The following is a 12,606-nucleotide window of genomic DNA, read 5'->3' as shown; positions in this document are numbered from 1 at the left end:
ATGCCAGAAGGAGTAGAGAAAGAGCAAGAAATTGGAAATCTATCTGAATAATAATGAAAGAAATCTTCCCTAATTTGGTGAAGGTAATAGACATAAAGGTCCAAGAAGCACAGAAAGTCCCTAACAAGATGGATGCAAAGAGGCCCACTGTAAGATATATCATAATTAAAATGCCAAAGATTAAAGATAAAGAGAGAATCTTAAGAGTAGGAAGAGAAAAGAAGTTAGTTACATGCAGAGGAGTTCCAATAAAACTGTCAGCTGATTTCTCAAAAGAAACTTTGCAGGCTAGAAGGGATTGGAAAGAAATGTTCCAAGAGATGAAAAGCTGGGACCTACAGCCAAGATTGCTCTACCAAGCAGAGATATCATTTAGAATTGAAGGGCAGGTAAAGAGCTTCCCCAAGAAGAAAAAACTAAAAGAGCTCATCATCACCAAATAATTATTATACGAAATGTTAAAGGGGCATATATAAGAAAAAGATCAAAACTATGAACAAAAAAATGGCAAAAATACACTATCAACAATTGAATCTAAAAATCAAACTAAGCAAACAAGAAGAACAGAGACAGAATCATGGATAGGGAGAGCGTTTTGACAGTTGCCAGATGGGAGGTGTGTAGGGGAATGGGTGAAGAATGAGGGAATTAAGAAGTACAAATAGGTAGTGACGCAATAGCCATGGGGATGTAAAGTACAGTACAGGAAATGGAGTAGCCAAAGAACTTCTACACATGACCCATGGACATGAAGAGTAGTGGGGGAAATGCCTGAGGGATTGTGGGGTGATGCGTGGAAGGGGGCAAAGGGGACTAAATCAGGACAACTGCAATAGCATAATCAATAAAATATATAAAAACAAAGAAAAAATGGGCAAAGGACCTGAACAGACACTTCTCCAAGGAGGACATGCAGATGGCCCATAGACATATGAAAGGATGCTCAACACACTAGCCATCAGAGAGATGCAAATTAAAACCACAATGAGATATCACCTTACACCTGCCAAAATGGATATTATTAATAAATCAACAAACAACAAGTGCTGGCAAGTATGTGGAGAAAAGGGAACCCTAGTGCACTGTTGGTGGGAATGCAGACTGGTGCAGCCACTGTGGAAAACAGTATGGAATTTCCTCAAAAAATTAAAAATAGAACTGTCATTTGACCCAGCGATTCCACTGTGGGAATATAGCCTAAGAATCTTGAATCACCAATTCAAAAGAACCTATGCACCCCTTTGTTCATAGCAGTACCATTTACAATAGCCAAGCCTAGAAACAGCCTAAGTGTCCATCAGTAGATGAACAGATCAAAAAGAAAGCGGGAACTGCTTACCTTTTGCGACAGCATGAATGGAACTGGAGAATATTATGCTAAGTGAAATAAGCCAGTCAATGAAAGACAAATACCCTATGATCTCACCTCTAAGAGGATTCTAATGAAAAAAATAAACTAACAAGCAAAATAGAACCAGAGACATGGAAACATGGGACAGACTGACAGTGGCCAGAGTGGAGAGAAGAGGAGGGGAAGGGTGGAAGAAGTCAAAGAACATGTATGATTGACCCATGGACATGGACAATAGTGTGGGGACTGACTGTGGGAGTGGTGAGTGGCAGGGTGGAGGAGGGCAAAGGGGGAAAAACTGGGACAACTGTAATAAAATTACAATTAAAAAGTTAATAAAAGAAGATAAGTGTATTGAAAAAAATCCCAAGCCATATTCGATATAAATGGAAATTAGAGAACTCTTTCTAAAGAGTTAAAACTGTTTCTATAGAACACCATATTCAAAAGTGTAATAAACATTTTTTGCTACTGAAAATTTTAGTGCGAATAATTTTTAAAAAACAGACATTTCAATCTTCATATAAGAGGCATGAAATCCCTATAAAGGCTAATCTTTATTATTGCATGTATGAAGAATATTAAAATGAAATTACTGGCTAGTATTCGATTCACTAATACATAAGGCAGATGGGTGACAGACACCATTTATATATATATCTTTATATTCTACTTCCAGTTACCAGTGTTTTTAAACTAACTGGAGGAATTTTTTTAAAAATAATGAACAGTACTAAATTTATGCTATTTCAATGTACCTCAATAAATGAAATATACAGCATCTTTATTAATAAAATGTTCCTATTTTAAATAAGATTTGCTGCTTTTTAGTTATATTGAATTCTGTTTTTTAAAAAATTACCATAAAACAGCCAGTAATCTTCAGTGAGGCATAAAAGTACCAAAAAGAATCAGTTATTATAAATCATTAGTTACACAAACTTTAATTTAATACATCAGTTGATTACTAACTAATATTAGATTAAAAAGCAATAGAAGGATGTTTTATTTACAACTATGTGTGGAAGAATAACAGAAATGTTGTTATTAAGATTAATTTAGGCAAAATTTAAAAATGGATTTTTACAAATAATAGTATTTGAATACAATTTGAAATGGGCAGAATATATAACTTGCTAAGAATATCACTGTTCATTTTAAGTGTTAAGAGATCTCTATTTTCATCCATGAGAAAGAAATAGGATCCAGAATTAAAAATAAAACTGGGCAATCTATGTACCTGGCCTTGGACAACAGGAAGCTCAAAACTAACACCTAAGAAAAGGGAAACAAAACAGGTGAACCCTATAATCACCTGGGATGTCTGTCTGAAATCATTTTTGGAACTGCAGTATGTACAAGAAATCCAAATAGAATCCAGTGCATTGCTGAGCTGAAAAAACAGAGATCACGGTATAGAAAGGCCAAAGCAACGATTATTTGGGGGGAAAAGTCCCTCAAGTGAGAAAGCTATGCCAAGACTTATGGGGGAAAAAAGGACCCCCTTGAATACCAATCTGCACATGCACAGTGTGGAAATCCATAAGGATGAGCAATAAAACTTCTTGGAAAGAAAAGTTACCAGGTAGCTAAAGGTGAGTGATTCCCAGAGCTAATACAGGGCCAAGAATCTTTCAGATTCTCACAAGCAAGAAAGAGTCCTCACTGAATCCTTGGGGCATTCAGTAAAGATCCACGAAGTGAGGCCCACTTTGTAATCAGTCTAAGGAAGCCCTAGAAAACCTTAAAAAACATTAACATACATGGAAAGGGAAGAGGGAAGAAAAGAAATTTGCTGCTGTTGAGCATGTCTCAGGAAATCTCAGTCTCAAAACTCTCCCATCCATGCAGTTTCACTTTATACCACACGCGACTTTGTCTTGCATGCCAACACATGAAAGGATTCTGAGATGCCACAAGGCATTGCCTTGCCTGCGAATAAAAGTAAAGGAGGTAAAACAGGTGCAGGGTAAGAATGAGAATAAATCCAAAATAAATGAATTGGTGTATAAAGAGGATACATAAAAGTATGCTCAGGTAGTCAAAATGTTGAGGAAAAGATTAGAAGGAATATGTTTTGATGATGTAAAAAGGTTATGTCATAGCAAACAAAATTGAGAAAAATGATTTGAATAAATACCTGACATTATCTGATTGATCTTCCAGACCATCAGGATAACAAAAATAATGTAATTTTTTAAAAAACAATGCAGATGAAGCTGTAAATCTGCAGGCATAAGGTAAGCTTCCAAAGGATGCTAAAATCAATTAGACAGATACATTTGATGCTAAAAATGATGATGAAATTCAGTTTGCTAATACTGAATATGATGATAAAGACCATAATGATATCTAAATTGAACTCAATATTTTATAATACATTCCAAGTTTTCTAAGGATTAATCCCAAAGGTGATATGGCATCCTGGAACTTTAGAAAGTTAACCACTTTCTATGTAGACTCCTAGATAGCTTAGCAATTTTATCTAGGCATCTTTCTTCAATGAATACATGAACTCCTGATGTTCAGATACTCTTGGAAGCAGGTTTTTGTCTCCCTGATTGTTCCCCTCACTAGGCAGATAAAACTAACACAAGTTAACAAGTAACTTTAAAAAGAAAGCTTTTATTGAGCCCAAGTATGTCTGATTCCGAAGTCCTATGTTCTTAGTAACTTAAAAAAAAAAAAAAAAGAGGAAAGAATAGTCCATGAGTAGATTGGAAGATTAATGGAAAAAAAATCCCACTATGCAAGAAAAAATATTTACACCAGAAAGAATACTGGAACAGGAATAACATAACTATCTTACGAATAAAGAAACCAAGGCATTTAAAGCTGAAGTAATGGAGAGAGTGGGGGAAAACGATGTTACATAGCAAGTGTCAAACAAGAATTTCAACCCAGCTAACTGATTACAAATTCTACTGCAAGGAGGTCTTTCACAGCCAGCATCTTCCCATGTCTAGAGCAGACATCTGAAACCTAAGGATCCCCTACCAATAGTTAGAATAAGAGATAAAAGTCATTGCCATCCAGAGAAAGCTACTACTAATTAACAGTGACTTTCAGAAGAATCATTCTAGCTAAAGAGCTCTCTTGTTTTCTTAAGATCTATAAAGATGTTTGCAATTCAAAATATTTTAGTAATACTATAAACTTACAAAAAAATTCCTCCAAAATTCCTCATCATTCCTGAATTCATCCCTACTGATTCACTGCTCCACTGCCTACTGTGTGTTTGGCACTATACTTAGAACAAAAGATACAATGATTAACAAGACAAAGATAATCCCCACTGTTTCAGTGGATCATAGAATATACTGGAAAAGCAAAAATGAAAAAAAAATTACACAATTAATTTCTTATGCTTCTAAATATAATGAGCCTGCATTCAACATAGGGCTTCTGAACTTTCTGAAACACTCTTGCTCAAATATCTACCATACCACTATCCCTCATCAAATTTAAGTCATTACTCAAATACCACCTTCTCAGCGAAACCTCCCTTGACCATTCTATACAAAAATGGTACACTCTCCACTCCAGCATCCCCTAATATGTTCACTGATGTACTTACTTTTCTCTAGAACACATCACCATCTAGTACACTTATTTGTTTAGTATCAGCACCATTATTAGAATTTAAGCTCCATGAGATCAATAATTTCTACTTTGTTGACTGTTATCACTCATAGTCTAGAACGGTGCCTATATAGAAGATATGTAACACTGTCCAATAATGAATAAATGAGTACAATGAAGGGAAGTACAAGTATTGTGAGTGTATAAAAGTAGAAATCATTAATTTCATTTAGACTAATGTACACAATGTTTTTTTAATGTCTTTTTTTTTATCCTCATCTGAGGATATATTTATTGCTTTTTCTTAAGAGAGAGGGGAAAGAAGAGGGGGAGAGGGGAGAGGGAAGTGGGAGAGAGAGAGAAAGAGAGAGAAACATCGAATGGTTGTCTCCCAACTGGAGATCGAACCCACAACCTAGGTATGTGCCCTGACCAGAAATTGAACCCACAGCCTTTCGGTGTATGGGATGACGCTACAACCAGCTGACCCACCTGGCCAGGGCTGAACACAATGTTTTTATCTATATAAATGCAGTCATGTAACAATTAAAATACCACTTATAAATGGTAGCTATCACTCATGTATATGGTATTTAGGCATTTTGTTTCAATTTTTCTATAATTTCTCTTATAAATCATTTTTAAACATTTAACGTATTTATAATAAATGACTTAAGCTAAAAAGATTCATATTTTTGTACTAGAAGGTAGTTAACATCTAACAATTTATTCTCCATTCTATAAACTATCTTACCTTAAAAATTAAGAAACAATGAAATCTACTATTCTACTTGGATCTGATATTACCGTATTAACTAAACTTGACCGGGAATCTTATTTTTCAGAAATAAAAAAGCAAATTTAAAAAAAAGAGAGAGAGATGTAAAATCACCTTCTAAGGTTTATGGTTTGATGTCTTTGGTTTGTATACTCAGTTTGTGAAGATTTTACACAATCATGGCACTCATAGCTAAAGATCCAGAAAAAAAAATTATTGTTTCAAATTTAAGGTATCACAATCCAAAAGACTATGTGGCCTGACAAAACTCTTGTTTTGAAGAGGATAATACTTTTATTTATACTTAAGCCATGGATTAACATTATCATTTAAACAATTATTTAACAATATCATTTAAAAAGATAAACAGATCCTGAGACAGTATTCAAATTAAATCCTGCACTGTATGAAATTCCAACAAGTTATGGTGATCTTCCAGACAATAAAAAAAAGGAAAATTGCTATAATATGTCTAATAAAATGAGTTTCTATGCATAGAAACATTTTTCATGAATCCATTAAGTTCTTCTAATAAAAACACATTATTGTTAGCAATTAAGGAAAAAATAGTCATGAAGTAATAATTTAATATGATCTTCCCTATTATACTATGAAAACCTAAGACTATTGACCAGATATAGCCAGGACTCCCAAAACACATGTATTCCTCCCCTAATTAAAAACAATCAGGATAGACAAGACTTCCGGCCAAGATGGAGATATAGAAAGACACACTGCATCTCCCTCCACAACAAAGAAAGAATACAACTACCTCAAAACTAGAAACAACCAGAAGTTCCAGAAAACCAAAGTGCATGGAAGTCCAGCAAACAAAGATATAAAGAAGAAATACTCATCCAGACAGGTAGGAGGGGCAGAGAGGACAGTGTGGTGGTGGCAACAGAGGCAGTAGTGGTAGGCTGGCAGAAAGTGCAGTCACACATTTTAAAAAGTCAGGAGGGACACCTGGGGAGCGTTCCCAGCTCCTCACCAGACCTCGAAGCTTACTGTCCCGGCACTGGGGAAAATCAAGCCTCATTGCATTTAACTGTGCAAACCAGTGGGGGTTGGGACGGAGGCAGAAACTGCCAATCTCTCAGCAGAGTCCACTTGTTTAAAGGGCCCCCACGGTCCTAGAACACCCACAGACCCACCCACTCTGGAAGCGATGGCCAGGGCAGCAGCTAGAGGGGCGCCAGTCTGGTGCAGAAGTGGGAGAGGTGCCTGGAAAAGGGGCGAGTGCTGGGCAAACGGCATTGTTCCTTCTCAGACCCCTCCCCCGCATACAGCGCCACAATGTGTTGAAACAGGCCACCCATTACTGACAAATCCCTAAGGCTCCGCCCCTTACAACGTAGTAGGGGTGACAGCTCTTCCTGGGACACAGAAGCAAACAAATACAGGAGACTTCCGGCCAAGATGGAGGCCTAGACCGACATGCTCCATTTCCCTCCACAACTAAGAAGGAATACAACTACCGCAAAACCAGAAATAACTAGAGGTTCCAGAAAATAAATGGAAGTCCAACACATGAAGTTATAAAGAAGTGGTGCTCATCCGAACAGGTAGGCAGGGCGAAGCTGGGGAGGAGAGTTCAAGCTGTGCTGTCCGCGGCAGCAGCAGCGACGGAGGCAGGGCAGCAGTAAGCACAGACACCCATATTTAAGGGGAGGCAAGAAGTGCCTGGAGAGCACCCCTAGCTGCAGACCAGACCCATCAGCTTGCAATTCCAAAGCCGGGGAAGGCAGACTCCCATTGCCTTGGACTGTGAGGCCTGGAGGGGGTGGGGACGGAGGGGGAGGTTCCTGGTCTCTCAGTAGAGAGTGAACGGCAGGAATCCATCTTGGACCCCCACCGCCCCGCAGAAAACGCCACAGCGTGGTGAGACGGGTCACCCGGTTGTGATGAGTGCATGGGGCTCCGCCCCCTATAGCATAGGAGGTGTGACAGCCCTGCCCAGGAAGCAAAAGTAAACACAAAACGGTTAGGATGGCATAGATCATGATAAAGATCCCAGTGACACAGCTGACCAGACAGCAAATATCTAATCTAACGAAGCAGCAGAAAGGAAATCTTTTTGAGGCTCAGTTCAGAGCTTTGGTTATAAAAATGCTTACAGATCTAACAACAGATCTTAAACAAGACGGAGAAGGAATGAAGGCTAGTCCTGCTGGAATGAACAAAAACATACAAAACCAGTGGCGAGGGAAAGAAAACCAGGGATCAAATCAACAAATTGGAACATAGAGAAGGAACAAACAGTCAACCAGTGCAGAAAGAGGAAACGACAGTGAGGAAAATGAGAAGAGGCTCAGAAACTTATCGGACAGCTGTAAGTGGGCCAACATCCAAATCAGAGGGCTGCCAGAAGGTGAAGAAGAACTAGAAATTGAAAAATTATGTGAAAAAATAATGAAGCAGAACTTCCCGAACTTGGGGAAGGAAATAGACTTACAGGTCCAGGAAGCACAAAGAGTTCCAAAAAAGCTGGACCCAGGGAGAACCACATCAAGAAACATTATAATCAAAATGTCAAGAATTAAAGATAAAGAGAGAATCTTAAAAGCAGCAAGAGAAAAGAAGAGAATTACGTACAAAGGGATCCCAATAAGACTATCAGCTGATTTTTCAAAAGAAACTCTGCAGGCAAGAAGGGACTGGCAAGAAATATTCAAAGTAATGAAAATCAAAAACCTACAACCATGATTACTCTATCCAGCAAAGCTGTCATTCAGAATAGAAAGGCAGAGAAAGTGCTTCCAGGACAAAGTAAAACTGAAGGAGTTCATCAGATCCAAACCACTGTTACATGAAATGTTATAGGGACTTGTTTAGGAGAAGAAGGATCAAAACTATGAACATTAATATGAACTGTATCACAACAACCAACAACAGAAGCTAGGGAATTGAAACAAAGGCAGACTAAGTAGGCAACGAGAGCGGGGAAAGAATTATAGGTATGGGGAACATTTTGGGGGGAGGTCAGTGGGGAGGAGGAAGGGGGGAAAGAGAGGGAGTTGGTACAGGAATTAAGAATCATAGTAGGAGGGAGTGGAGTAGACAGGAAGAGGCTGAGAAGAAATATATGCACAACCAATGGGCATGAACTAAAGGGGCGGACAACTGGAGGGAGGGGATCACTGGGTGGAGGGGAACAAAGGGAAAAGAAATTGGGACAACTGTAATAGCATAAAGAATAAAGCATATTAAAAAAATCACTAGTCATAATAAACAAAGGAGACAGCAAAAACAAATCTTTGGATAAAAAAAATCAGCTCAATTAATAACTACAACCAAACCAAGTTTTCAAATGCACAAAAAAGCTAAAGCACTTTCTCAGCTCTCTGTCATCTAATTATGCAGACATTCCTCAAAGTACCTACAAAACAAAATTGAAATTACTGTTAAATATTTTACCATTAAAAACATTTAAAAAATGTTTCTGTTCATTTTAAAAACATACCTTAAGTATTAAATGTAAATGTCAAATGTTAAAAGTAAATATTTCCCTGTGGTTAACTATATTCTTCCAGAAAGAAAATGCAGAATTTCTTAATGTAGACAGACTATCAACCAGTAAATATGTCTGACATTTATCCAAAAATCTTATAAATTAGCCTAATTATTTTTAAATGGTGGCACGTGGTTTTAAACAAAGAAATTTAACTTCCACAGCTGAAAGCCTTTTTAAGAGAAAGTTCATTAGGCCACTGCTAGCAACAACAACAACAGAAAAGATCAGTCTGAGGGCATGGAGTCTAAACCATCAGCAGCATGGCTAGTAGTAAAGACAACATGTCCATCATCCTGAAGTCTTCAAAGCGTTTTTATACATCAGGTAGTGGGGAGAAAGATGGAAGCCAATCTATGGACTAAGGGGATGGGAGAAGGTGAAGTGGAGCTAGTTCTGCGGTAGGCACAGCAGAGTCCCCAAAGAAGTGTCTGTTCCTGTAGATTAGCTGTGGGCAGCAGATTAGAAGTTTCTGTGTAAATAAGAAGCAGAAGAGGATCTTGAGGTTCCATGGCTCTCTTTTGGATAATCGTAGAAACAGCCACCTAAAAATTAATCCTAGATTCCAACAGATGCGCAAGCTAAGGCAAATATCCTAAGATCTCCCTCCTGAAGCAAATTTCTCAGTCTGAATCTCTTGGGCAGGAAAAGGGGGGAGGGTCAAAGGTTCTTTCTGAGTCTTGTTTCTTAATCAACTTAAAATCAATACCCCAAAAATGCAGCTTCAGGGTGGGGCAAAGCCTTGGTTCCCTTCAATTTGTTTCCATTTTTTAAAATATCTCTAATGCAATGAACGGACACTCCCACTTCACTGAAATGTCCCTTATTCCAAATGCTTCTTCACATACAGACGTTCATTTGTTCAAGTATTTTTAAGTTCCTATTATGTTCCACTAAATAAGTATCTGTATTGTAAAGGATTTGGGATAAGGGGCAAAATTATAATTGAAATAATAAAAAAGTAATTTTGCTTCACCAGGAAAAATACTCTCACGGAAAAAGACCAATGAAACACCAAAACATACCAAAATGGTTTTTTAAAGTCAAATTTTGGCCTTTAAAATTACTATAAAATAGATCTACTGAGAAACCTCCAGACATGTTTAATCTGTTTTCTTTCATTAGAAAAAACTAGATACTTAGGGATTAAATTAGAATCTAGAATAAACTTTGAGATATATATGGCATTCATCTTTCTGCCTTTTAGCACATTCACAGGTAAGCCAATTTACACACATAAGAAATGTATCAACAACAAAGAATTGTCTGGCTCAAGAAAGGAATGGGGTAGGAGATGAAGTCAGAGTTAAGGTGAGAATTTGGAAAAAGGAATGTAAGTCACTCTAGTTAGCTAATTATAAGGAAGAAGGCAAAGGGAATCAGACATTGTTGAACTTGTAAACTGGGGAGCATAAGCCTTTTTGTTTCACCAGGAAGTTAGTTTTACACATTCCAGGAGGTCACAGCATTGCCCCACCAAGGATTAACGCCCTTCCCTTCCCCACTCTGGTACCAGATTGTTGGGAGGAACAGGGGAAGGTGCTCAACCACAGAGGCCTATCAGTCTAACCTGGGAAAGGGATCAGTTGGCTAGGGGGTGGGCCCATCAGAAGACCACAAAACCTTGGAAAGTTGATCGGTTGTTTTGAAAAAGCTCCTGGTCTTTCCCAAGCCCAAAATAATATAATCCCAGGGAACAAAGAAGAACTCTCTTGGTGACCCATGCCGGCCCCCTGCACTCATACAGTCTCTCTCCATAACTATGTGGCCCTAACAACCATGTGTCTGACAGCTATGCAGATTCCTAACTAAGGTTCCAGATGCGTGCCTGGATTCCACAGCACTGTTAACAGATTGCAGCTGGGAACACAAGCTAAGCTAGCTGGATGGTGAGAAAGGCTGGTCTGGTCTAAACTTTAATATTTAGCCACAAAAACTTTGGGCACTGGCCTTCGTGTTAGCCTTGTTGAAGACACAGTTGGACTTTTTCCATGGCAGAAGGGATGGAGATGGGACAGAGGGGCGGCCTTCGACCTGAATAAATCTTGCCACAATACAATTTCTCATGCATGGGTCCATGAAATGCTTTTCTAGCCGTGAATGAGACCCACTTCTACTGTCAAAGTAAGGATATGGTCATTGGAAAAGATTGTTTAGAGGAGTGTCATGATCTAACTTCCATTTAAGTATGATCACCCCAAAATGTATACTTTAAGTTAAATGCATGTGTTAAAAGCATATGCTTGAATGGAATATGCATACTGATTATAGCCATGAGTTTTGCTCTTTAACTGGTTAGGATGACATGCAAAAACCTTATGACCACATTTGAACATATACTTGTACACCAATGCTAATAATGGCATTATTCACAACAGCCAAGAGGCAGAAATGTTGACAGGTGAATCGATAAACAAAATGTAGTATATCATAAAACAATACTATTCAGTCTTTAAAAGAATAAAATGATGATATATGAAACAAGGATAACCTGGAAGACACTACATTAAGTGAAAGAAGTCAGTCACAAAAAGACAAATACTGTATGAGGAACCTAGAGTAGTCAAATGGATAGAGACAAAATAAATAGTGGTTATAGGAAGTGGAAGGAAAGGAGAATAAGGAGTTAGTGTTTAATGGGTAGTGTTTCAGCTCAGGATGATGAAAAAGTTCTGAAGATGGATAGCAGTGATGGGTTGGCAACAGTAAGTGTACTTAATGTCAATCAATTATACACTTAAAATAATTAAATGGTAAGTTTTATGTATATTTTACACAATTGAAAAAGGAGAAAAATACATCATGCCACATTATTTTATAAATGACTTGCCCAAATAATACTTTGTAAATGTACAATCACAGAATTCTAAGTTCTTAACATTAAATTATTAAGAAAAGTAGTTAAAAAGTAATTACCCAGTTTTTTACTTAATTATCTGTTTCTTTAAAAAACACACACAATACAAAATAAACAAAAACCCTGATAAACAATACTTATTTTGATTTTCAGCAATACTCATGTAATTCATTTATTCTAACTCTGCAAATCCTTTGCCTTACAGCAAAAATAGTTAAACATGGCCATAATCCACATACCCATGTGTCCTTAATATTCATACATTAATTCATTTCTATTTTCTCAGCAGAAGCTATTCTGCACTTAATGTTTTCTTCCCTCTATGGGTAAAAGCTATAGAGGCAAAGACTATTCTCTAATTTGTGAAACATTTTCAGTTTGGTTAACAAGCATCTAATAAAGAGCTGTAACATGTCAAAGAAAATGAATTCTTGCAAGTGATTAATACTCTGTATGCCCAATTATTTCCTAAACTTCGGGAAATGTATAAGAAAATAAGTTAAAATTTACATTCATCTGAATAGATA

The 12,606-nt window shown here is 37.4% G+C and overlaps 1 protein-coding gene and 1 pseudogene across 5 annotated transcripts in view; one reads left to right on the top strand and one right to left on the bottom strand.

Moving 5' to 3' along the window:
* FUT8 (fucosyltransferase 8) overlaps positions 1-12,606 on the bottom strand; it is a 293,901-nt gene that overhangs the window by 121,595 nt on the left and 159,700 nt on the right. The gene's annotated exons all lie outside the window — the stretch shown is intronic.
* Positions 3,262-3,707, top strand: LOC150016928 (eukaryotic translation initiation factor 1A, Y-chromosomal-like; annotated as a pseudogene).

Source organism: Furipterus horrens, unplaced genomic scaffold (genome assembly GCF_987537825.1).
Source record: "Furipterus horrens unplaced genomic scaffold, mFurHor1.1.pri manual_scaffold_3, whole genome shotgun sequence".
Taxonomy (NCBI): domain Eukaryota; kingdom Metazoa; phylum Chordata; class Mammalia; order Chiroptera; family Furipteridae; genus Furipterus; species Furipterus horrens.
Note: the sequence above shows the minus strand (reverse complement) of the source record. Positions and strands in the feature narration are given on the sequence as shown.